Source organism: Alexandromys fortis, unplaced genomic scaffold (genome assembly GCF_014885135.2).
Source record: "Alexandromys fortis isolate MF-2015 unplaced genomic scaffold, M_Fortis_MF-2015_v1.1 scaffold_14, whole genome shotgun sequence".
Lineage (NCBI taxonomy): Eukaryota > Metazoa > Chordata > Mammalia > Rodentia > Cricetidae > Alexandromys > Alexandromys fortis.
This window is the reverse complement of record NW_026067910.1, coordinates 2661913-2689713: the sequence shown is the minus strand read 5'-3', so window position 1 is coordinate 2689713 and position 27801 is coordinate 2661913. Positions and strand designations below refer to the sequence as shown.

Below are 27801 nucleotides of genomic sequence, written 5' to 3'. Positions count from 1 at the left end.
TGAGCATGCCACCTTGGAAATGACTCCCCAGTCCTAGTGAAAACTCCAGAAGACTGCAGCCTTCGCTTGCATGATGGCTGCAACCTCATGAACAAATCAAGTCAGAACCTCCCCACGAAAGCCGCTTCCCAGGTCAGACAAAAGGCATTTTTGTAATAATTAAGTCATTTATTTTTAAGCTCCTCTGTTTCTGAGTAACTTTTAATGGAGTAATCAGTAGCTATAGTTTTTGCTGACATAGAGATCGTAACAAAAGATAAAGCAGGGAAGATACTCAAGATTGGATTCCACATTTCCCATGAACCTCCGAGAGGTTTGGGGATTCCCTCAGCAGTTCACCAGGGTGCACCACGCTGCGACTTCCGCACTATCCCTGATCCACGTGACACAGAGCATGGCACAGCTAGGAAGTGGGTAGGTACGGTGGCAAGAACTTACTTTCATGAGCATAAGCCCAGGGCTCCTGCCCCTGTATTACTCTTCAGCAAAGTGGATTTCTCTTTTCTCTGTCATTCATGTGAGATACTGACCCAGCTTGCTGAAGTTCAGTCATTTGGCTCAGGAACTCTTGCTTATCTAAGAAGACTGTGTTCCTTGGTAAAGTGGGAGGTAGCTTGACTGTTGATTCTCATAGGCTAAGGAATCACCCCACCTCCAAAGCTGTACTGATTCTACTGCTGAGTTTGTGATTGCTCCTTCTAAGACAAAAGAGATATTGCAGACACAATTATGTTAAGGATCTGGCTGGGGAGATGGTGAGGTGATTCTGATTTTTCAGGTAGGCTCTGTGTGTAATCAAAGTGTCCTTACAAGAAAGAAGCGGAGGGAGCTTTGATAAGAAGGAAAGGAGATATGATGCCGCAGCCTGACTAAACAGGTGACGCAAGTCCAGGCTGGGAGCCAGGGATGATGGCATCCTCCAGTCTGGCAAAGGGAAGAAGTGAGATTCTTCCAGAGAGGCTCCACAGCCTCCTTGATTTTAGCTCACTGTGACTGACTTCAGGGTTCAGGTTGGAAAGAAAATATGTTGTGTTGTTTTAGGCCACCACGGCTGTCATTAATTTGTTATAGTTACTAAAAGGAATAAATTACACTTATCTCAGTTTCAACTGGTCTTACCTAGCTCTGACAGCTTATGTAGGACAAACTAAGATTTTATTTTCTCATCTACAAAAGAGGAATAATAAAATGTCCTTTTCACAGGGTTGCCATGAGATTGCATAAGAACATGCACATCAAGGGCTCGCGATCAGATTTGGCACACTGAATGTTTTTTTTTTCTTTTTTTTTTTTTTTGCGGCCTATGGGTTTGGTCTAAGAAAGGAGATCATAAATTTCTTTTCCTAGTCTTAGAAAAAAAAATCAAGTTGCTCTTGGAAAAGAGAAGGGTTAAGTATTTCTTAGTTCTTTGCCTTCTTCTCTGACTCTGTAAGCAAGATAGAAACAAAAGGGGGGAAAAACAGACAAGTGGAATGACTGGGAAGTGACCCAAATGAGACAGCTGAAGGCGACAGGAAAGAATCACCTAGAACCAGCTTCATGGAAAGCCACACAGTGCAGGTAAAAAGCTGTCTGAACTACAAAGACCCCTGGAGAGAGCGCTTGCTCACAAGGTGCCTGGAGAGCTACCTTGAACACAAAACTGTTCTTCAGGTTCAAAAAAGACTGAATTGATGGCCACACATTCTGTACTTAAAATAGAATGCTTTGACTTGTCAAAGCAAGCTGTTTAATAGACAAAGCTAAAGGACTCTATCAAGGGGCACCTTGGAGAACTGGTTATGCCGCTGTGCACTTTCAGGTGTATGAAATCCATACAGCAATAAACCTTTTCTTTTCCTTACTTTGGATTTTTAGAAAACTTAGTGTTAATTAGTCATATCCTCGTAAGTACATTTATTTGCACTATTCATCCCTCTAACTCAGTCCTCCTTAGAGACATCTTCTACTTCCTGCTGACTTGCCATTTCTATTCTGTAGTTTCTATCTTATATATAGTTAATACGAACTTTCCACATGGCAGCCACAAGGTTTAGTCTCCCATCATTTCTAGCAAGAGACCCCGCAGATAGGAAAGACATCTCCACCATCCTTTTGCCCAGTGCTTGGAAGAACATTCTGTGCTTTTTGGTTGTTTTACGAAAATAGAGTTGAGTCTAGAAAACGCAATGCAAAGGATGTTTTCAAAACAGTCTGATACTGCTGTCTTCACTAAGATTGCAGAGTAAATTGAGGGGTTTTTGTTGTGTAAACTTTTCCTAGAGAGACAACAAGCGTCTGTTAACTCCTGACAGGGCACCAACAATAGACCAAAGACATGACTGCACTCAAGTCTAGCTTGGTGAACCAATGAGTTTAATTAGGGTTTTACTAACAAAAACATGGGTGAGGAGTTATTTAAAGTAACACAGGCAGCTTGTAGGTGGTTATACCACTAAAAATATATTTCTTCTCCAATAACTGCTAACTTTCTCTGTATATTCAGGGAGGGACACTGTATGCAATTATATACATGTTTGGGGAGGGACTGGGTTCCATGGGTCTTTCATTCTATCCATGATGAACAATTGATGGACTCAATTCTTTTTTTTTTCCAGGTTTCTTGCTGACAAGTCAAGCGAGCAGCCACCAAACTTGAAGGAACACAATGTTCCATAATAGTCCGCAACATTCACATCCTGCTGGTTAGAGGTGATTCTTGTGAGGCCAGGAATCTGGCTTCTTGGGCTGCCTTCTGAGGTGAGAGTGAGAAAGGGGTGGTACCCAACCCTTGGGACAAGATCAGTCTATAGGCAACTGATAGAGGTGCTGGTTCCTCGGATGCAGAGACTCGGCTACCTAAATAGTCTATAGTGACAGGCATCTTACTATGGTGGTTTTGGTTGGCTAATGGACCATAATCGCTGAGATGGGGTTTCACCTCTGCCCATGGAGGACTATTGCTTTGCTGGTGCCATGTCATGATGATGTGTAACAGTATTGGTGACAGATCTCTTTGACCCTTTTAAAATCTCTGCTCTAAAGTATCAGTCAGTCCAAAAGAAGTTTGCTTGCCCACACCCAGCCTCCCCACTCCTTTCATGCGAAATTAAAATTAATGTAGGACCTGAGATGCTCCCAGCTTCTAGAAGAGGAGATGTAGCTTTTATTACTCGCAGCTTACACGCCAGAAAGGACCGTTCTCCATTGCTTCAGCTGCAATCGACTACAGCCGATGCATTCCAGCTGGTCACACACTATCAGCAATGCCTTCTTATTTCCACAGTAAACACAGAAGCTTGCATAGATAGCAGGAGAGTTTCTGTGGGTAGCAGACGCAAAGCGCTCCGTGCCCCACTTCCTCGTGTTTCAGGGACCCATGAATATGCCTCTGCGCTGCTCCCCTGTATCCTCAAATCATGATTAATTTAAACCTCTTTCTCTCCTTGCTCAGGCTTGACCGAGCAACCGCTTTTCTGTCGCATTGATTTTTCTGTCCTTGTGGATTCAGAGCCAGGGTTGAGTCCTCTTAACAGGGTGAGCTCTCTGACAAGGGAGTTTTGCAACCTAATTTACAGCCAGAGTCAAGCTTGTCAGTGAGTGCCAGGGGGAACTGTCGCAACTAGCCCCTGAAGTATGCATTTAATAGTGTTTATCCAAGCAAGTTTGTGATTTCTTCACTCTCTCCAACAAATATGTTATTTGTAATCCTTATCTTCTTTAATCTAGGTGTTTGAAAAATGTCGCTAACGTGTGTGGGCTAGAATGCATTTTGCTTTTCTACGGGAATACACATTTAGCAAGGGCGGTCTCTGAGGAACGTTCAGCCCCTGCTTGCTGTTGCTCCACATCATGTCTTCCTGCAGTGACCATGGCTTAACCCTGAAGGAAAACAGGGTAATCTTTTCAAATAAACATTCTCAAGGATGTTTAGAGGGAGCCCAATTGCTAGCACGGAGATCGCTGAGGATGCCTGCTAGCTGTACTGAAGCAGCACAGTTACAGAAAGTGGGGGGTGATCGTAATAAGCATTTGGTCTTTCCAGATGATGAACAATAATCAGCTAGGCTGTAAGCAAAGATCTGTGTGTGTTCTAAAAGTCTCGCGGGACCATAGTTCTCTGTGTATTTGGTGGAACACAGGGCACAGACAGGCCACTTGGTCACTTGGCAAGGGATAGCAGCAGTACAGACAGGATCTTTAGAAGGGGTTATGTCCCAGTGTATACCATCATGGTCCAAAAGTAGCCTCAGTTGAAAGTACATGTAAATTGCTGTCTTGCCCAACACCCAAGTTTAGGAGCACAGCCTGCTCAGTTTCTATTAAGTGTTTCCCTCATTTTGGTGTGACCGACTTAGATGGACGGTTTGCTGTCTTTGCCCAATATCTTGGGAGAGAATCATTCTTCCTATGTATAGTCCTTGGTGGGGGTATCAATACTCACAATTGAGACCTGGTTTCTGTGGAACGTGTATTACTCTTGAACCATGGGAAACTCAGAAAATTGTCAAGTTGAACCATTGTAGACTTGGATTATCTGTATTTGGACGGAAGCCCGCTAGGTTTTGTTGGCCTAACCTGCTTTTGATCAGAGGAAATATGAGATGAGAAAGTACTTGTGATTAACCGAAAAGAGGCACTGCAATAAACGGTCACATAAAATTATCCTTGCAGTATCTTTATTCTCAAGAAACTTGACATACATGAGAAAGAAATTATAGGGCATAGATTGGATAAACAAAGGTTTGCTTGGATGATATAATTAAATGTAAACAAAGCACATATGCTGGAATTCATCATATCACCAACATTATGTTGTACTGAAATGCTTTTATATGCCCCCTTCCTTGCCTGTGGGTTTCTTCGGGGCAAATGGTTTATTTTACTGGGGCCAGAATTCTCAGGAATTAGTACTGGTTCTGACCCATATGAGGATGGAATGATTGAGAGATTGGACTTGGTCTTGAGTTTAATATTAGAAACAGAAAGCAAATGGAAATGTGCTCTCCTCTCTCATGAGTCTTCCTCCCTTCCTCAGACTTTTATGCTTTGGTCAGATCAAGAAGATTACTCGAGGCTAAAGACTTGTGATAGATGACAGAGCTCATTTTAGGGATCAGACTTATCTGTGGCTTCTGAAGTTCCTAATGTTGGGCAAAGGCTCCAGGAGATTTGACTGTGCACAGTCACAAAATTAAGTCTATGAAATCTCACTCACCCACTTACCTTTCCTTAGAAGAGGGAAGTTGTTGAGGAAGATTTGTTTACACTGTGAAGATGTGTTTTTGCCAAACCACCTTCTGATTGGTTTACTAAAGAGTTGAATGGGCAATAGCTAGTCAGGAAGAGGTTTGGAAGAACTTCCAGGGTCAGAGAAGACTCTGGGAAGAAGAAAGGGAAATTGCCAGCTAGATGCTGAGGAAGCAGGATAGGCAGTATGGAGATGCCAAGGAGACACTGATGAGGTCGGACATACAATCCAGAGTAGAGGTAACCAAGCTACACAGCAGAATATAGGGTGAGCTACATGGCAGAATACAGGGTAATAAAAGAAGGTTAATTTAAGTTATAAGGTTTAGTGGGACCAGCCTAAGATAGTGGCCATGATTTTATAATTAATAAGAAATTTCCATATCAATATTCGTGAACTGGAAACCCAAGAAAATATTGAACTTTGAGAAATTATAATGTAATTATTAGCCTGTAGAGATACTTTACCACTTTTGGATAATTTCAGAAGAATGTGCAAGCATTCAATAGAGAGATGCTTTTGAGATACTTGTGTGTAACTTGATATAGTTAAATGATATGCAAAGAACACTTAGTGTACATTTGCTTTGCTTTGAAACAAAGTTTCACTATGTAGCCCTGACTAGCCTGGAACTCAGCAGACTGAGTTCAAACTCACAAGATCTGTCTCTGCCCTCCAAGTGCTGGGATTAAACGTGTTTACCACTCTACCCAGCTAATATTTCATATGTATTAAACATGTTTAGACTTCACAGCAATCTTATGAAATGGGCATTATTGTTCCTGATTTGAAATAAAAAGGCAAATATCACATTTTCTTTAATATTCATTTCGCAATTTTTTAAAACTCTCGTGTTCTTCATAAATTCAACATCTAGTAAAGAAAATTGGCATACAAGCATGTATGTAGTTATAGAAAACAATATGGTGTGAAAGGAGAAGGAGCCAAGCCAGCAGAAATGGACATGGGGAGTAAGGCACTGGGTTTTCAGAAGACCTCCCTAGAAGCAGCGCGCTTGGGCAGAACTTGACTTTTTAAGGTTCTGTTGTATTGGGAGTTTCCCTACCCTTTGCAGAAGGAAGTTCCATTATTTTTCAAAGACAGATTTTGGTGTTTTTTTTTCCCCCCACAGTTTGCTCATGACAGAATTAAATTCGCTAGGGAACAAAATTAGACAAAGTCTAGATTTGATAGTAATGAGGCTGCTGGGGAAAAAAGTCACTCAAACATTTGCGGCTAAGACTTCCTCGTTTATGAGAAGAAATAGGCCCACTCATTCATTCTATGATGACATATTTTCCAAACAGAAGCCATCAAGATGCCTTTAAATCAGACCAACTATTTCTCTAGATACTATCTTCCTATTGAGGGTCACAGCCCAGAGACTGTGGTCAAATGTGAGGTGGAACAGTTAGGTATGAAGGAAGTTGGTCACATGGTGAAAATTTCATCTCATTTTATTTTTATCAGTGTCAAATCCTCAGCATATTATAGCTCCAGGATGTCTTTATTTAAATAAAGTCTTTGAAGACAGTGATATTTGATCATTAGCCATATATAGAGAGAGTTCCATCTAATATCTGAAACTCGAAGACTAGGCAGCTTCATCAGAAAATTAGTTGTTGCCCATAGAAGCTCCTTACTTAGAGAGAAAGAAAATAAAATAGCAACAGATACACACACATTTCCACCAGGAAAGATGGGGAAGCAGGTCAAAAATCTCAGAATTTGAATTTGGATTTTCCAAGAAATCAGTCTTGTTTAAAATTCATTAGTTCATCTACAACAACATGATGTTGTTGATGATGATGGGTGTGTGTTTCTGTGTGTGTGTAAGAGAGCAACACAACACATACACAGAGGAGAAAATCACACACACACACACAGAGAGAGAGAGAGAGAGAGAGAGAGAGAGAGAGAGAGAGAGAGAGAGAGTAGAGGAGAAAATTACAATATACTGAATTGTGTTCCACAGATTTTCTTTTTGGAAAACCTTTTCCAATTCAGTATTAAAAGATTATTAACATATGTTCATTATATGATGGATTTCATAGGGACATTTTCCTATATGTATGTCATGTATTTGGCTCTATCTTATCAACCATTACCCTGTCTTGTCCCTTTTTACCTATCCCTTTTCATCCCCCAAATAATTCCTCTTCTGCTTTCGTACCACATATATATTATTTCATGATATGTATTTGGTATATCAATGTATTTATAATTATATTTATACTTATACATAATGTAGATTCTTCAAATGGAAAAGAATGTAATCTTTCTGAGAGTGGCTGTTATTGCTTAACATGACATTCTCCAGTTCTCTCCATTCAGCTGAACGTGAAACACTTGTGTCCTCTTTGGCTGATTAAGTTCATTGTCATATGTGCTCTGTTTTCTTTATGTAGTTTGTTGGGGTCATATAGAGAACTCCTGTACTCACAGAGAAGCACTAAGAGAACCAGCAATGTTAGTCAAGCATGGATGTCTCCTCAATGGAGGAGATAATATCACATACCTGCATTCCATCCAGAAAGCTGAGAGTGGAATTTTCTAATGACCTGGTGACCTTTTTGCTGTCTGTGGTGGTAGACCTCACCCATCTTTTGCTATAGAGGCAGGCCTCACCCAAATTCCTTGGTATGATTGTCTCAGATTCTTCCCTCTCTAGATCATTGTCCAACCTAAGGTGAGATGTCACATGTACTTTATGGTCTGCTGACCCCTGTGCTGCTGGCCAGAGACCGTGTAAGATTCTAGGCCTTTCAACTATAGAGCCCACATGCATGGTCATGTGTGCTTTGTAAAGGAGTTTCTATGTAGTCATACCTTAAGCTTCGTTGTGTACCTGGAATTGGGATGACTGTTGCCTGAAGATCTTTTCCCAAATTGTACTGTGTTTTAAATAATGAACCGCTTGGCATTAGACTCCTGGATATGTGATCTAGGTTGATTTAATCAATCTGCACCAGGTTTTCATTCTCATCTCTTCGAGTAGCTTGCTTCCGAGTATGACACCTTCAGGGACCCCCTCCATAGTCATCTGATGATTGACATTTAGACTGATACCCTGACTTGACTCTTATGAATAGGGATACCAAAGCAATACTTATGAAGATGTCTCTGTTATATGATAACCTAGATTCCTTACCGCATAGAGATCACTTGAAGCTTATGTAAAAACCGTTGAAAGGTGTGACTGACTGATTAATTTCTGGTGTAGTTAGTCACTTACACTGGACTTTTTAACACCAAATATTTTCTTAGTTTTATCTCTTGACAGAAAGTAAGACACCCATTTATGTCCAAAAGACCCTGTTTTCATCCCTGACCTCTGACTCCTGCAATCTTTATTCTGCACCAGTCCCTGAACTTTGGGGTACAGGGAGGTTGCAAACGTCTCTTTTGTGCCGACACTTGTTCTAGCACTTTGACCAGCTTCGAGTTTTTGCACGGAGAGAGACCTGAGTAAACTAATTTTTCAAGATCAGTTCTCCCACGTAGTTCAGTTAATCTGTACATTGGTAAACCACGAGGCCCTTGAAGTTGAATTCATTCACAGATTTGCATCCTGAGCTGTGGTGCACAATACTGCTTGATCGCCACACAACTGACACCTCTCTTTGTCTGTCCCACAAGGCAATAAGTGACACAGGGGTTTAGACTGTTTCCTTCCTCACTGTCAAGTGAAACTCTAAATTTGTATATATAAAATGTGGCCTGGACTTGCAGCAATGTGAGCCATTAGAGTTATTTTCTCTATGGATTCCACTGAAATCATTTCAAATATTTTCCTGTTTGTTCTCTCCTTAATATTTTTTTGCTAAGTATTAATACAGAACATATAATGTCTTCCATGTTTGATGCATGATTGTCAGTGCTAAGAACAACGCTTCATATCAACTTATAGTATAGAGCCACAGAAGTATCCTTAGATTAATTTTTGAAATTGTCAGAAATTCTGACATTCTGTCCTAATCATAAGTCAAAATTCATTAAATGATTTTTAAAAAAGATTTTGTAAGTGTGTGTGTGTGTGTGTGTGTGTGTGTGTGAGAGAGAGAGAGAGAGAGAGAGAGAGAGAGAGAGAGAGAGAGAGGTGGTGAGTGCCCCCAGAGGCCTGAAGAAAGTGTCACATGCCCTGGGGCTGGAGTTACAACCCACTGTGAACCATCTGATGTGGGTGCTAGGAGCCAAGCACTCCTAACCACTGACCTATCTCTCTAGTTCCTCATTAAGTCATTTTTAATGAAACTCAAGCCAGAACTTTTGAAATAAAACATTCCAACACAACACAGTACCAAGTTACACTAAGCTTATACTTCAAGCTGAGGAAATGACAGTAGGAAAATATTTAATCTTTGCTTTCTGTAATTAAATCATTATGCTACTACCAGAGCAGAAATTTTTTCATGCACAGTAGAAACACTGCCACTCATAACATATAATAGTCCCAAGTCTGAGCTCAGGTGAGTCAGGCAGCCTACACTGGCACTGTGTGGTGTGAAGACACGTGTGCCGCAGAACTGTGTGCCCAGAACCAAGGCTGCAGTCAAACCACAAGAAACCACATAGCCATGTGCTTCCAGCAACGCCTTCACTTCATTATGCGTTTGACTGTGAACTGAGTTTTGGATATTGTATTTTGTAAACCTTTTACTGGTGACAAATTTTCCATGATTTCCATATCCAGTTACACAACCAGAAGCTGTGTCCTAAAGGATAAAGAAAGCTTACTTGAGGAAGAATGAGGAAGTTGTTGCCTGAGGAAGGTCTGGAGGGGAAAGCCCAGAAAGCTACACTGTGGTAGATTTAGATGAGGATGAATTCTTCTCCTAGGCATTAGTTAGTTAGGTGAAGGCTTCAGTGCTGAAGGCTCAAGGGAAGACAACATGTTGGGATTTTTTCTGTATTTCACTTCCTGTTGTGGAAGGAAGCGTGTGTGTGTGTGTGTGTGTGTGTGTGTGTGTGTGTGTGTGACCTTATGTGTGTACGTTCTTTTATAAAGTATTTGTAATGAGTCTTTCTCTGTCCCTCCAGCCAGTTTCCTAATAACAACACAGAAGACTTACTAATTATGAAAGCTTGTCCTTAGCTTAGTCTTGTCCTAATAGCTCTTATAACTTAATTTAATCCATTTATATTAATCTACATTTTGTCTCATGGCTTTTTATCTTTCTTTCACTCTGCATGTCCAACTCTTCCTAAGTCTCATTGGTGTCTCCCTGCCCCCTGATTATCTCCTCATATTTCCTCTCTCTGTGCCTGGAAGACCTGACTATTCCTCCTGCCTAGCTATTGGATGTTCAGCTTTTTATTGTACCAATTACAGAAATATATTTTCATACAGTGTACAAATATCCCACAACATTTTTCTGAAGGAAAAATTTGGACTACTCACCTGGTGTCATTGTTTAGGATGGATTGAAACAGGGAGAAGCTGGTAGCAAAGGAATGATAAGGTAGTTGACATAGTGCATCTATACACTAGAGGTGTCAAAGGCAGCACCCTGGGAGGGGGGACACAGTATGTGCTGAGGAGATAGACTTGACAGACAGTCTGGAAGAAGGAGCAGGTAAAAAAAGAAAAGTCAGATCTTGGTGGACGATTTCCATGCAAGAGTGTGGGTTAGAGAAGAAGTGGTATGAGTGATGAGAAAAGGGTTGGAGGGGGACACAATATTCCCAGATTCCCCTCAGGGTAGCTTTGTGTTTCACAGTGGTTTCTGTATTCAGTTTTCACTTTGCAGACACCAAGAAAAGTTCAGAGACATTAAGAGGCTTCTAATGAATGATGTAATTCCTTCAGAACCGCAAGTTTCTCATTTGTTCTTTATCCTATGCTGCCTCTTTGGCCTAGACTATGCATGGCTAGGCCAAAAAAGAGAAACCAGGCGGTGACACATCTTAACAGAAAGAGAGAAGTAAGTTATACACACTTCCCGCAGATGGGGAGCAAAGGAAGTTATACAGGGCTTAAGAATTGATTCTTTCATTCCTTCATTGTTTTTATTCGTTCTTTTCAGACAGCGTCTCACTGTGTAGACCATGTTGGCCTTGTACTCATAGGGCATATCTTCTTGACTATCAGATCTGTTTAGAATGATAAGCTTTTTAAATGAAGAAAAATATGGTACAGAAAAATGAATCTAAGGATTACAGGAGGCAATATAGAGTGTGAAGAGAAACAGGAAGAAGAGCAGGGTAGGGCAGTTGTACTGAAGGCTAACAGAAGAATGTGCATGACATCATGGAGTTGTCACCAGAGGATTAGTGGAACAAGGATCAAAACAAGCAAGTAGTCTATCATAGGACACAGGAATGCGTGGAGGCAACCACTGCAGATGTCAGGAAAACACATGTCACTGAAAAGTTACAAAGGCAAGAGAGATGAAAGAAGGATAATCTTCTCTTTCGAAATAGAAAGAAGAAAATTGGAAGATACCTTGGTAAAGGGAGAAAAGGAGCAACAGCAGAAAGAAAGAGGCAACATATGGTGAGCTCCCATGGAAGATAGAAAAGGGGTTAGTTAGTTCCTGAGAAGAGAACTATACCATCCATCTAGCATAGGAAACAACAGGCAGAATCCAACAGTATGGAGACAGTATGTGCAGGAAGAAACTGCGTTGCAATCCAAAAGAAGAGAGTAGGAAGTATGAGTGTTCATCACAGGCTGCCACTCTTGCCTGCAACACCTAAGGACTCCAGGAAGAGAAAAGAGCCCTTTGGAGGAATTGGGCTTTATGATTGGGGCCATACCAAAGGACATTGCAGAAGTATCTCCAAATGGCACATTCAAAGTGGGACGGTTTTTAATCACAGATTCCCCGTTGGGACTCCACTCTAGCTCAGAGGAAAATCTAGTATCTTTGTATTGTAGGGAGGATCGTTTTGGAATTATAGTAAGATACTTTGACTAAGGTATCCTTAGAGTTTGGGTGTGTAAATTCAGAGAGATGACAGATAGTAGAGATGATGAGATGATAATGGTGGAAACTGGAGATAGAAACTGGCCAGGGAGGGTAGAGACTGCAAAGAGGTAGCTCCCGGTGTGACCGTGTTGAAAGAGTGTTCCAGGCTCCTTGTCATATTTTCTCCCAAATGAGCATTTCAGCCTGCACTTGATGAGCCAGGACGTGACAGACACTGAGCGTAGATCCCAGGACACTCATGGGTGGGCTATCTAGACTGACCAGCTTGTATTCCTCCCATGCCTCACTATAGACTCGGCTCCAAAGTCCTTCAAAAACCCCGAGACAAAGCAGTTGGATGCTCTCCAAATTTCCAGGACCCTCTCTTGCACTCCACAGTTCTGCCTTCTCTCTTCCTCTTAAATTTCCACTAGGATCTATAACAAACTTCTTTATAAAACGTGCTCTCTGTGATCTGTAAGTTTCATCATTTGAATGTATAGGACAAGAAATCTGGAGGCCTCTGGCTGTGCAGCAGTTCTGTGTGATTATGATCAGCTGACACCCTAGTTCCTGAAACTTTTCCTTCCAAATTAAAGATGCCTCATGTTCCCTTTATTAGTGATCACAGTGATGTCGATGACAGACGCATCACAGCACTAGCACTGGCATCCATTCGTTACCGTTGAACTTCACCACATGAGTTGGTTCTTCCTGCGCTGGGCCACATGCCGATATAGTCTGCTGTGTATGTCAATTTGTTTAGTATCCTTATCAGTTCTGTGAAGCCCCTATAGAGTCCCTCCAAGTCCACAGGGAGAAAAAAGACACTGTGAACTTAAATGACCAAGTTTAAAAATTAATAAAGGCCCCAGGGTTCAATCTAAGTGATATGAATATAGGTAAAAGATTATGAAATGGAAAGTCATCATCTGCAACATGTTTTTACAATAAAAATACAAGATCTCCTGAGTAAATTGGGAGCATGGGGACCTTGGGGGAGAATTAAAGGGGGAAGAGGAGAGGCAGGGAGGGGAGCAGAGAACAATGTAGAGCTCAAAAAAAAAATAAGAAAAATAGAACAAGATCTACATACCTTTGGGAGTTTTTTTTTTTTTTTTTTTTTTTTTTTTTTTTTTTTTTTTTTTGTTTTTCGAGACAGGGTTTCTCCGTAGCTTTTTGGTTCCTGTCCTGGAACTAGCTCTTGTAGACCAAGCTGGCCTCGAACTCACAGAGATCCGCCTGCCTCTGCCTCTGGAGTGCTGGGATTAAAGGCATGGGCCACCACCGCCCGGCTGGGAGAGGACATTTTTGAGTTTATTTATGGCTGATTACTTGAAGTACCTGTTTTGTCAATCCTCCAATCTTACTAGGTTCTTAATGTCAATGTACCTTCATTGTGTTACACTTTTTCCTCACTGTAAAGCAAGAACTTTCACCTCTATGAACTTCCCTAAAGAACATAAACTTCCAAAACTGCTTTTTAATGTTTATTTCTGCGAGTAGCAGCAAGTGCTTGGAAAGACGTGTGCCCTATGATGCATGACTGTTGTAGAATGCTATAGGGTGTGTTACTTTTGCTATTGTTGTCCTCTTTTTAAGACTGTTTCTGCCTTTTGATCCATAACAGTATGAATTAGCAACTGTAACAGCACTGCTATAAGCAGGGGTTAGGCTGCGCGGGCCTGACGGAATTCTGTTTCCTCAAACACTGACTCTTTCAAAGCTATGAAGCAAACTTAACTAAATCTCTGCCTCTCTAAAGAACTCAAGATTCAAAGATTGAGGTAGAATTATGGTCCTCAGAGAGGCTGAATAGCAAGTACCTTATCTTCTTTCCTCTCTTCTGTCCAAAAGCCCTTGTCTTTCTTCTCTCCCCTCCTTAAAAACCCTTCTCCGCCTGGCTCCTCCCTGCCACTTCCTGTCAGCTAGCTCCTTACTGCAGGTAAATTGTATTAAATCTAACATAGCATCGTTAAGCAAATGTTCCAGAGCATAAACAAAAGTAGTATACCTTAAAATAATATTCTACAACAGATGGCTGCTAGGAACAGAGACAGCACTCAATTGGTGAAGGAATAATGATTGAAGTGGAAGGAAAATGGTTATTGAAAACTCAGAGGAAACTCTTTACTTTATTATAAAGATGTTGAAGGAATTTTTCATGTTTCCTTGGTGTCAACTTAATGACCTCCACCTCCAGTGGGTGTTGTAGCAAAATGCAGTCTGATTTTATAGCTGCCATGTTAAGCTGAGAGCCAGCACAAGATTACAGGATGTTAATCAAAGGCTTATTGGGATGTTCCACACAACCCATAGTGTCTGCTAGGAACCCACTGCTCTCAATAGTGCAGTGACTTAAAGACGTTTGTTTGTAGCGTGCAGAGTCTAGAGTCTTCTAATCAACTGGCCACTGTTCAGAATTGCTGTAGCTACCTAAGAATTTGGCCAAAAAAACCAAAAACGTGGCCAGACACTGAGTCAGGCTGAGGTTGATAACTGCAGATATCAGGGTTTAGTGGACACATCAGGACAGCTTCTGGATTTCATGTTCCAGAACAAGGACTTGTACAGAGACACATGGATTATCACAGAAGCAGAGACAATTTGTTAGATTTGCTTTTGAGTGTGGTAACAGGCTGAAATGGGGAAAGTTCGGCAGTTCAAACTACAAATACTATACAAAGGAGCTTTTAAAGCCACATGGTGTGGACTTTTGGGCTTCTTTGTACAGCCCAGGATTTTTTTGTAAATACTGTGTTAGAAGTAGCTCTCCATACAACTTTATTCATCATGTGTCTCAACCCCTCTCCACTCAGGATTGTATGTTTAGTAGTTTGCCCCTGTACCAGTACTGCTGGCTCCATCTAGTTCTAGCAGACCCTACTAGGGGTTCCATCTTTCCTCTTTGCCAACAGGCTTTGATCCCATGATTATTTTGCAGCCCTGGTGCAAGGACTTCTGGATCTCACTCTCCACTCTACTCTTCTGTCCTGATTTCCTGTTAGCATGATAAAGATGACAACCCAAAATGCTTAAGGACCTCATTTTCCATTTTCTAAATGCCGATGCTACAGCTCTGCTGATGCCTGGCAGAGTTTGACTGTCATACTGGAATCAGCACACAGTGTGTCAGTGCACTGTGCTGCCGAGCTGGTGACCCTTGTTTGGTGTGGTTAGGAGATTATCACTTTCTACCTTTCCCATGCTATATAACAGCAAGTCAAGACCAACATTCTATAGCAAGAAGGACAAGGCCTTGAGCCTCTGAAAAAGTATGCTTTTACTTTTTTCTATTTCTATTCTTTTTTAAAATTGATTTTATTGAGCTCTACATTTTTCTCTCCTCCCCTCTCTGACTTTCCCCTCCCCTTCAACCCTCTGCCAAGGGCGCCATGATCCCAATTTACTCAGATCTTGTCTTTTTCTACTTCCCATGTAGATTAAATCTATGTATATCTCTCTTAGGGTCCTCATTGTTGTCTTGGTTCTCTGGGATTGTGGTTTGTAGGCTGGTTTTGTTTTCTTTTTGTTTAAAAATCACTTATGAGTGAGTATATATGATAATTGTCTTTCTGTGTTTGGATAACCTCAATCAAAATAATGTTTTCTAGCTCCATCCATTTGCCTGCAAAATTCAAGATGTCGTTATTTTTTTTTTCTGCTGTGTACTACTCCATTGTGTACATGTACCACATTTTCCTTATCCATTCTTCGGTCAAGGGGCATTTAGTTTTTTTTTTTTTTTTTTTCAGGTTCTGGCTATGACAAACAATGCTTTTATGAACATAGTTGAGCACATGTCTTTGTGGCACGATTGAGCATCGTTTGGATATATACCCAAAAGAGGTATTCCTGGGTCTTGAGGAAGGTTGTTTCCTAATTTTCTGCGAAATCACCACACTGACATCCAAAGGGGCTGTACCAGCTTGCATTCCCACCAGCAATGCAGGAGTGCTTTCACTTTTAAATCTTGTCCATATGCTTTTGTTTTGTTTTGTTTTGTTTCTGTTCTGTTCTGTGTGAGACAGGGTTTCTCTGTACAGCTTTGAAGCCTGTCCTGGAACTTGTTTTGTAGACCGGGCTTTCATATGCTTTTAAGAAAAGGTTTGGTTAAAAATAAAAATAAAAAGAGAGAGTTATTGATTCAGAACTAAACTAGGGGGCAAGCAGAAAAACCACCGTGGGTCTGCACAGTGAGCACGGAGATGTCAGCATCAGCCCACACAACAAACTCAGGGTCAGCTGTGTTTTAAGTAATAGACAATCTAGACCCTACTGACAGAAAGTCGATTGCAAACGTATAGGGTCTCAGAAGTCTGAAAACTGCCTAGACTTTCAACAGAGCACTGCTGTCTCTTGATGTGTTACAACTCACAGTTCAGATACTTTATGTGAAATCTGTATGTTACATTTTTTCTTCTAAGATCTGCCTGGCATTTGTGTTGAAAAATGATATCTAGATTAAGAAAAGACAGAAGGGTGTGTGACATGATACTGAAAGCATATCAAATGTACTGCTGGGAATGGGATGGAGATAGTCTGCAGGCATGCTCATTTGCTGTTCTGTGGGTAAATACATATATTATATGTTTTTGAAATGTTCTAGCTGTCATAATGGCATGGTGTAACCCATTACTCATGTCTGTAGAGTATTGGTATATACAAGGGTGTTTAGTTATGTTTGGGGACACGGTTATTTATCATTGGGTTATGTTTAGTACAAGACTTTGAGTAGATAGGGTTGAGATCCTTCTAGCTCACAGACAGAAACTCCACAACTTTCCAGTTATTTTTTATTCACATAATATCTGAAATAAGCATGTTTATATAACGAATGTGCCATGTCATTTCTCCTATCCCTCATTTTGTGCTTTTTATCATTGCTTACGACTGCTGTATTTCTTGTAAAACCAAAGGCCTAGCTCCATTATTCAAGTCTCCTTGCTATTTCACAGTTGTGGCACTTCCCTCCTTGAAGTCTGGCTTTTTATTACAGAGGATAAAATGCAAAGTCTTCCCACATCTGCCAGGAATCTGTGCTTTAAATTCCATGCCCTTAGAGACCCCTCTTCTGGTTTCTGCTCTGCAAGCAAATAGGTTTCTTCAGTTTTGCAAATTCTCCAGGCTCTTAAAGGCATCATTTTCCTCATCCAGGATGCTGTCTTGCTAAGATGGTTTCCTTTTACTTAAATGTCTTGTTAGCCAGTATATTCTTTAATTATTGCACATGGATCTCTACAAGTCCTCCACCAGTCTATGGACCAGTTATCTCTCGTAGTGACTACTTTGCTTCCTTAGTAATATTTACAGCTTGTTTATTAGCAAAACTGTTATCTTATCCACTTATTTATGAGCTCTGTGAGGTGAGAGGTCTTATGCTCATTGTATTCCTAAGTTTAATAGAATGCATTGTAATTATTGGATAGTTGTGTAATTGATGGATCCATGAGCTTGGGAAACAAACTATGACAAATGTGCCACCAAGATGTCATTTGTGACAAAGGAAGATAGAAAAAAAATACAAAACTGTTAGGTGGGTAAAATTCAGATTTATGATATTCTGTAGTAGGTCATGACCAGTGGAGTTGGTGAAGTGTTTTGGGGTGGGGAATGAATGTCATGTGGCCTATGATTTAGGAAGACTGATTTAACAAGCATGCCACAGACCTGATTATAACAGTAAGACAGTCTTTATAGGACCAGTTTTTTTTTTTTTAAATAGAAATGGCTGCTGCTTAGGGAAACATGTGGAATAAGGAATAGTGTGGATTTAAAAGTCGGGCATACTTACACAGATAAGCTATACTTTCCTTTCAGGAGCTAACATAGTCATAATAATGTGTTTTGAAGTTATTAGAGGATGAAAATTAAAATAATTTTTCCCAATTCTTGGTCTCTTGCTTCTACAAGATTATTTAAGTTGGTTTTTGAAACCAAATACTTGGAGTTTTGTGTGACTGTCACACAGAAATATTTAAGATATAAATTATTTATTTTATATTTAAAGATATAAAAATACAGTCGGGTGGTGTGGTGCACGCCTTTAATCCCAACACTTAGGAGGCAGAGGCAGGCGGATCTGTGTGAGTTCGAGGCCAGCCTGGGCTACAGAGTGAGTTCCAGGACAAGCTTGATAGCTACAGTGAAACCCTGTCTTGAAAAACAAAACAAAAACAAAAAAAAGATATAAAACTATTTAAAGATATAATAATTTTTAAAATAATATCTTAGTTTCCTTCTTGGTCATTCATCATATCAACTAATCATCTTCAACTAATATCAGATAAAATAAAAGCTAAAATGCTTTTAATAGAAATATTTGAAGATATAAAAAGTAAAACAAAAAATGCTTCATTTTTCTTTTCTTAGATGTGAGCAGACAGCCCCTTCAGAGCAAAGACAGCCCTCTGGTTAATATGCTCAGGTTGTGCCTACACTGGTAGGATAATTGTGCCAGCAAGGTGTCATTTGTGATTCAGGGAGATAGAAAAAAAATACAAGATTTTTAGATGGGTAGAATTCAAACTAATGGTATTCTATAGCAGGTCCTGACCAGTGGTAGACGTAAAGGGCTCAGTCTTATATCTTTCAGAGAAACCATCTCCCTTACTAGAACATGGGATTTTGAGTCATGACTACTGGGCTTGAGTTCTGCTTCTTTCTTACACAGGCTGTGTAAGATCCCACCCACTACTTAACCAGTATATCCTGATCCCGAAAGTAAAAGGGACTTTTATCCTAACTCATAACAAGGACTTCCGAACTAAGAGCTGATTTATAAACTTTGTAGTGTGAGAGGCACAGGTATTCTGCACCTTCATCTTGCAAACCATCTACTGCATTTTAGCTTTCATTTTATCTGATGTCAGTGGAAGGGGAGTAGCTGATATGATTGAACAAGAATGAAACTAAGTGACTAGGACTCGTCAGGAAGCACACTGTCTGAGGAACAGTGGAGCACTTGTGTAGCATGTGGGCTTCACAGTCTATTACATTCAAAATCATTAGGAAATGGTCAGCATAGGACAGAAATGCTGTCATCTGGGCTTCCTTGGGGTGTGTCTGTGGAGCACGCCAGTTGGAGAGGAGGGGACCTTCCTGTTATGTCATCATTGCTATTGTTATCAAACTGACAACTATTAGGCAGTAAAAAGATCCCTACAGTGTCTGGGTGAAGGACTTTTTAGAGTCTTGAATGGGATAAATGGATTCCAAAGAAGTTCCCATGCACAAATTTATCATGAATTTTGATTGCAATCAGAGGACTCATAGGTCCCCTGAAGTCTCTCCAGAGAGCAATCCATGGACCCCAGTAAGAGTCAACAACTGAACTTTGTGCTTTCTGTTTTGTTTGCTTTGTTTAATTTATTATCAGCAAGATTGTTCTTGTGCTGTAAACAGTGACGGGGAGTCTAGCATGGTTCTAGGAACAGTGTTAGTTTTAGCCTTTCAGGCCCTCCTACCAATTCGATTGGGTACACTGCTCATATCTGTAACTGTGACTCAGTGACCATGGCAGAGGTCTGGGGTTACTCGTGGCTGGATCTTGGAGTTTGATAGTAGATTGTCAGATGTGATCCTTGGCTTCACGAGGCCTTTCACCCCAGCATAAACTCTGATATCCCCTAGAGATGCCGGGCCTTTAATAGCATATGCGCTGCTCAGCACACCTTTGAGGAGTTCTCACAGCAAAGGAGAACACAGTAGGATAAATACACATCCTAGACACCTTACAAAGTGTCACATCACCACTAAGCCCAGCGATGTAAAGGGGAATTCTTGAAAATAGGATTTTTTTCTATTCAAAAATTCAAATTGAAAGTACAACTCAAGATGAATAAATTTTATGATATGAGACAGATTCCCCAAAAGTTGTTTCTCTTGATAGCTAAAATTCATATTCTTCACTTAGAGAAAATGTCTATAATTATACCTAGTTTGATATTGCTTATAGCAAATGTTTAATTTTGATAACTCCTGTAATTATTTCTCAAAAACCACTTTAGAAAATCAAAGAATGTATCAAAATTCTTCAAATTAACCAAATGCAAATATGACTGAAAAGCTGAAATTTAGGGGTTGGGTATATATAACCAATGCTGATATCTGAAGTAAATTATAGACGTGCATATGAATCCAAAATCAGGTTTATTTGAGTAAAATAAAAATGCTTAGTAAAATCAGTTTCTGAGACACTAAATGATAACCATCCCAGGCACATAAAATATTGTCTTCTTCACCATTACAGCTATCAACCTAGCTTTGTCTGCTATTCTCAAAGTTTCTTCAAGTTGCTCTATTGATATTTATCCTTTGATCTTGATTACAATTAGAGGCATTATAAACTTATTTACTTGTGTTAATTCTAGGAACGAAACCAAAATGCAAAAATTAGCCAACAGAAATGATCTTAAGAGAAATAATTTTCCCATTCTCAAAAATAGTTTCTTATATATATCTAAATGTTCTTTCACATAAACTAACATCCCAGAAGGGAAGTTTGGCTTCACAGGTGAAACAGAAACCTTGATGGATATCACAATGCATGCTAACTGCATTTAATATAAATTTGTCAAAAGAAATGTCATTAACTTGTCCTATGTCACAAAGTCCAGTGACTTGGAAACTGGCCCTTTGGAACAGGTTTCTTTGCTTAGTTCATGTGATCTGATGTTTATCTGGCTGCAAAATTTGTTTTTCTGCAAAGAAAAGAGAATGTTAAACAAACAAACAAACAAACAAACAACAGAATCCAAATAACCACAGAGGATTTTTAAACTGTACAGGGACATTTCTCATGGATAGTTTGAACGATGACATGGTCAGATAAAGCAATATTTCTTCAAAAAAATTGACTGTAGGTCCTGGTGGGGAAAATATCTTAAAAAAGATGAATTGCTCAACAATATAAAGTGGGAAGACAGGTCTTTTAGTAAATAATTATATTTAATATCCCTACTCTCTCTGTAAATGGTATATGTTAGGGGGACCAGAAGAGGTGTTGGATCTCTTTACGCTGGGTTCTCAGGCAGTTGTGGGAACTGAACGCTGGTCCTGATCACTGATCAGCTACCCGTTCCGAACCCACTGACGTATCTTCTCAGGGAAAACAGGAAAAGAAATGTTTTAAGTTACAAGGTGATTTTTAATGACTCGGTTAGGAAAAGTCATTCTATGTTATTTTAGTTACAAGATGATTGTAAAGGTTAGGCTAGAAGAAGTCTTTCTGTGTTATTTTAGAAAGCATGACAAGCCATTTTTTTTTCTGACCTTTTCAAGTTTTGGGGTAGCTGATTTCACCAGTTTGTCCCTGAATTACAGGCCTTAGCAATGGACCCCAGTAGTGATGAAAATCTTGGAGAGTAGAGTATATTCATAAATTACAATTACTGATTATACAACATTTTAAAGAAATATTCATGCGCTTAAGAAACTGTCTTTTTAAATAAATTACAAATATTTCCACACAAATGTTAAATTCTACCCAGTTAGGTGTTTTCTTGAAGAGTCCAATGTATCTAGGGAGTATGTAAATCAAAATTTGATTGCTTAGGATGCTAGATCTATAACAGCAGGGTTTGCAAACTGGAAAACTTTGGGCTATGTTTCAAGGCTGATAAGTCACTTCATCTCTGTGTTTTCTGGAATTAAAAAGTATGCATATTCCATATTCCAAGTCACTTGAAGATTGTGTCGAGATTCTGTTTGTGTTGGATTTATACCACACTGAGGATCACCTAGGAAATTAGCATTGAGCTCTCCAGGTCCTTGGCTCAATCTAATACCAAACAGCAGCTAGCTATTGAAATGAACCTCTTTGCCACTTTGACAGAACTTTTCTTTTGCAATGGTGATTTTCAATAGAAAACGCTTTTTATACGCCAAAGTTTTGATTTATTTCTTAAAAATAAAAAAAATGCAGGGTAATGATGGCATAGCGCTTGGGAGGCAGAGGCAGGCAAATCTCTGTAAGTTTGAAGTCAACCTGGTCTACAGAGTGAGTTCTAGAACAACGAGGACTATTACCCAAAAAAACCCTGTCTCAAAAAAAAACAAAAAAACAAAACAAAACAAAAAACAAACAAAATTTATTTGAGAACTCGGTGCACACAAACATTGCATTTTGATGATATTCACATCAATATACATCACCACACCCCCTCCAACATTTTTTTTTCCTTTCCCATTACGTCCTCCTCCCAACGCTGCATCCTCTGAGTCCAGCTAGTGTTGCCCATACACACGTGGGTATAGAGCCATCTACTGTAGTGTTGGCAGCTGACAGAGCTCCGTCCCTTCAGAGAAGCAAACTGCCCTAGATCCTCAGGAGTTGGGCCTGGTGAACCCTTTCCCCCTCCACATTGGAATGTTTTCTGGTTTGATCTTGTAGAGGATTTCTGTGAATTTATGAGTACAATGTATTCAGAAGACACCATTTTGACACAGTTCTCTCTGATCTGTGGCTCTTACAATCTCCTCTTCCTTGAGATCCCCCTAGCCTTAAGACAGTGGGGCATTGTATACATGTCCTTTTTAAAACTGTCTGCTCCACAGTCCGTTTTTCTTTGCACCTTGACCAGTTGCAAACCTCTGTATTAACCACTGTCCACTTCAAAACCAAAGCAGCTTCTCTACTGAGGGCTGAAAGTTGGACTCATCTATGGTCAGGTTGATAAACGTTTATTATTTTTCATAAAGCCTTACTTTTTAGTCTATTTGCAAATGTCTCATAAGCATCATACTCATCTGAGCAATAAAAACTATAAAGATACTCTTTTCTATTACAATGGTTGAATATTGATCTCATGATAAATTTTAATCTGGGGTAAGATGAATGGCACCCTTTCTGATAGCACTGAAACCTTTCCTACGGCATACATGGTCCATGGCACAGGTATGGCAAATAACATTTTCAAGCAGGTCTTTCCACAGAGCTTACGGACTGAGAATGACCCCTCTTAAGGATATCTATATCAACATTTGCTCAGGGATTAGTTGAGTGTATTTCAAAGTTATTGATATTTTATTGATTAAGTAACTCAGTGTTACTGTAATTGACAAAACAAGATTTTTCTTTTAATATGTATGCTTTTTCTTGGTTCTTATTCCTTTCTTTATCCTCATCCTCTTCCTTTTCCCATCCTTAATTGTTAATATTATGAGATAACCCAGAATTATTAGAAAATTCTAAATCTAGCCACACAATCAGTGGCTCCCACAACAAGGAGCCCGGTTTCTTCATATTTATACATGGCCTTAGCAATTAATAGTTGGATCCTAGCTGTATCCCTTGTCATTAATATGTCAGTCTCTAGAAAATGCATATTTGGAAGTCAATTTGAAGCTATTCCATTTTAGCAAAACACTACCATATTGGTTCTTCCATAATTCTATGACCTCTCCAGTCATAGGTTCTTAGGTAAATTTATTACAGGGTTGAGTTTCCTCCTGTGAGTGTGCCTTAAATCCAGTTAGAAAGTGTGCTGTTACCCTATATCATCCATGTCACGACTGCATCAATGGGAGCATCTTGCTGGGCTGTTCATCATTATAGCCTACAGGGTTTCTAGCTGGATAGAAATACTGATAACAATCTTCTTGAACTCCCACCCCAAAAGCTGCATAGAACTTTGTATCACTGTGAAAGCTAGCAAGTAGGCTAGGATGTTCCTGCTCAGCAGAAAGTTGATTTTTTTTTTTTATGTCTGATGCCAAACTGTGTGGTGTTTTCAGCAACAGGCTTTCAGCAGAAAGTTATGCTAGGCAACCAAGAGTAACACCAATATCCTAGGTTGTTTGGGGGTTTCTTAGACCCCAGCCCGACCAACAGCTAGAAAAAAAGTCTCCCACACCTAGCCCTGGGATCTTGTGTGGTTAAAAAGTTGGGAGCTGGATTTGTAACGAGAAAATGAAAGGGACGACAAAAGAAATTACAAAAGTAGACATACCACATGAATGATTGGTAAGGCTTTGCTCTGTGAGGGTCAAATCAATTGTACCCTGAATATGGTTTTACTCTCTTTGCTGACAATGAAGTTCCGGCACATGAAAGAGAAACACTGAGTTGAATGGAGCCTTAGCTGAAGCAGTTGGCACAATGCGATCGGTATGTTAGCTCTGATCCAACGGCAGGTGTGGACCCTGCCTCTGCACGAGGAGGCAACACAATAGAAGCTGGTGCATTCCAAGCCTGAGAAAACACGTTGTTTCAATGCAGTTATAGTTTAATCTTTCCACTAGTATGCTATCTATTGAATTTCATTAAAAACTGGACCACATTATCAAACTTTTCTCTTTTGAAAGGGATTGCAGATTGCCAATCATCCAGGAAAACTGACCTAGAGGCGTTCAGTTGAATTTAGACCATTCTTGGATGAGACATGAAAGTTTGGAAATAACAAGCTTCATTTTCTTGCTGCCCCTTCCCCTTCCTCTCCTTTATTCTGCTTCCTTATCTTTTTTTCTCTCCGTCCTCATTTCTTTTTCTTTTTGTTTTGCCACATCCCATTCAGTTGAGATTTACTAACACGATATAATAGCTGTTAACTCAGAGGCCCCCACAAGCTAAGGGAAGTCTAATGCAAATGTGAAATTTTTCCCCCATCTTTGGACATTCTAGTGGACGAGGATGCTTTAAGGTTCAGGACATTTATCCCACCCACGCCCACCCAGTGGCTCAAGCACATCCCTCTGATGTGAAAACCCAGCAAGTTTACATGATGTGAGAGTTCATTGCTCTTCAGAGATCCAGGTGTTCTTGGAAGCAATTCCCAGTGTAAAATCCAGTAGTTTGAGAAGCCAAATTCAGTTCAATAAAAGTATTTCAGAGTACACTGCGTACAAGACATTGTACTGTAACCCTAGAGTAAAAGCAAATAAATTAGATAATTTAAGCTACTGAGCTTAGAATTTGACCTAGAACAAGCACAAGGTAAAATGTTTTATATTACAGATTTTTAATGTATTTCTATTTTTTATGTTATTTCACAGTGTTTTATAGTATTATTTTTGTACAAAACTTTCCTGGCATTTATTAATTTTTTAACTTGGTGAATTTCTGAGCTTCTGATATGGCATCATTACTACATGTGATATTTTTGCAAAACAAAAATGTCCCCAGACTGGGACCAGTCCCTAGCAGTGAACAGAAAATAAGTTCAAAGTGAACCGACAGTACAGAGGGCTGAGTCCAGCACAGACATGGGATCCAGTGTGATGGACAGACAGGATTGTGCCATTTCCGTGGCCCAGTGTCTAGTACGACATGGAGCTCTGGGAAAGCATTAACAGACCAGACAGCTGTGGGTGGTGACATTGAGGGAGACTTTACTGAATCCTCTTTTAACTCCCCATCAAAAATAAACATATGAACCCAAATGACACAGGTTTATTTTTCAAAGGACAAAAGTCTAAACTAAATCTTAAAATAACATAGGCCACATTATTTTGCTATAATTAAGAAAAGATGCCCGATGTGGACAGGGGATTATTCAATGTTCATTTCAAGGAATGTGGACACCTGATCACATGATCAAATCTTCATTTCAGAGGCAGAAAACGAGGCAGAACTAAGAGCCTTGTTGCTACATTTTTCACTTTGGCAATATGGAGTGACTATCGGTGAGAATGTTGGTGAGGCTGGGGGGAAAATGAAAAGTGAGGAGCTCACAGTGTCCTTTATAGAGCAGAGTCTGCAATGGGTATCAATGCCATGAGAAAAAAAATGTCATGAAATAAGTTGGAAAAAGCTCAGGTCCAAGAAAGTGAAAACAACTTGTCCACTTTCTACTACGTTACTTTCTCAAGCCTTTAATGTAAACATGTCCTGAGCAGTCCCATGAAGGAGACACTTTGGGGATAGCGCATGAGAGAGTCAACATTGTGGTACATATATTTACATCACTTCACGCTAGTACTGAGTGAATAAAAATGAAGCCAACTCAGGCAGCATTGGTATTATTACCATGAATAGTAGCCAAAAACATACAAATATGATTAGATTTTATTAAATGCTAGAAGCACCATTAATTAGTTAAAGGGACATCTGAGTGGAAATTTGAGCAGTATGATGAAGATATGATGTCGTCTTAGACTTTTAACTCTGGGAGGAAAGCAGATGCGTGTACACATCACTTCTATGCAGCATGGGAAGGGACTGTGAGACACACATCTTTGCTTCCATTCTTGATATTCTCTTTCCTTAAAGGGCCGTGAATTGGAGCCTTCACTCCGTATCCATCTCATCGACCAGAAGCTTCAACACTGAAGGCCTATGTGTATTTCCTGTAGAACATTTTCTGAGACCCACCCTTCTTTATTTGGAACAAATTGTTCTCTATACTACGTGGCCATAGCATTAGCCTTTCTTCCATGGATGCTTTTATTTTCAGCTCGACTTCCTTTAGGATTTGTACTTTGTTTTCTCCTCAGAACTGAGTTTCCTAAGTGATAACTTTGTCTGATCATATTTCCACTACTGAACAAAACAATTCTATCTTCTGTAGGAACACAGCAAGCCTTTGACACCTTTTGTGTTTGGTTGATGCCTTGTTTGTTTTTAAAATAAAATAAAGTTTTAATTTTTAAATTTAAGTTTAAACCATTAATATCTTTAATACCAAGAAAATCCTTAAGCATACAAAAGGATAGAATGTAACTTCAGAACTTTTAATGTTAGCTTTCCTTTGTATTTTTAACACCCTTCTGTGTTCTCATTAAGTCAAAGAATATTGGGAAAAATCAGAGGAAATAGGAAAATTGACTATCTGGATTTTAGATCCTTAAGAAACCCACAGAAACCCCTCTTGTGCTTAATATAAGCAAAAAGAGAACATGAGAGCCACACTAAATCTCAGCCTCTTTAGTTGAAACCCAAGAAAACATGATTAATTAGTATAACTAAGTCAAACAGAACCCAGTCATTTTCTCTGGTCTGACTTTGTCCAGACTTCGTAAGATGCTTAGATATATAAAAGATTTATTGCTTGAAATTAGTTATTTAATAATAAAAATAAGCAGCCAAAGTAGAGAAACACAACCACAAATACACATGGCTCTTGAACATTTAGAATGAGCACAAAGCTTAGGTGTTCATTCATAAATTCCCACATCTACGTGGTGCAAGGCAAGTTGCCGGTTATATAAACAGATTGCCTCATCTGTTTTTGCTTGGGAAAGTGGGAATATAAACACAATGTCTCTGCATGAGTACAGTAATAAATACATAAGCAATTTTTTCTTTAAGAAAGCATTTAGAAAGGTTCAAATACTCTGTAACTACTTTAGTCTTGCTTCAGCAAGATTTGAGATCTAGATATTTCCTAAGGGAATAATTCACAACAGAGACTAATACCACTTAATTTTTTTCTTTTTTTTTTTTTTTTTTTTTTGTGAAGAACTGGATAGTAGAGAGAGACTTCAGAGGCCGCAGAGATGCTATAGTAATGTCCCAGTTACAGTTTCTATTGCTGTGGCAGAACACCATGGCCAAAGCCACTTGGGGAGGAAAAGGTTGCATTTCACTAACACTTCCTGGTAATGGTCCATCACTGAGGGAAGTCAGGGTAGGAACTCTAGCAGGTCAGGGACCTGGAGGCAGAAACTGATACAGAGGCTATGGAGGACTACTCCCTCTTGGTTTGTTTGTTTGTTTTTTTT

At 39.6% G+C, this 27801-nt stretch overlaps 1 long non-coding RNA gene across 2 annotated transcripts; it reads left to right on the top strand.

The window, feature by feature from the left end:
* Window positions 1–26638, top strand: LOC126499028 (uncharacterized). Of its 2 annotated transcripts, none has more exons than XR_007590954.1 (3): window positions 1–132; window positions 2598–2739; window positions 26351–26638. It is a non-coding gene; the product is annotated as an uncharacterized lncRNA (long non-coding RNA). The 2 variants fall into 2 exon arrangements; XR_007590955.1 differs by lacking the exon at window positions 1–132 and adding an exon at window positions 693–778.
* The last annotated feature ends 1163 nt before the right edge of the window (window positions 26639–27801 follow it).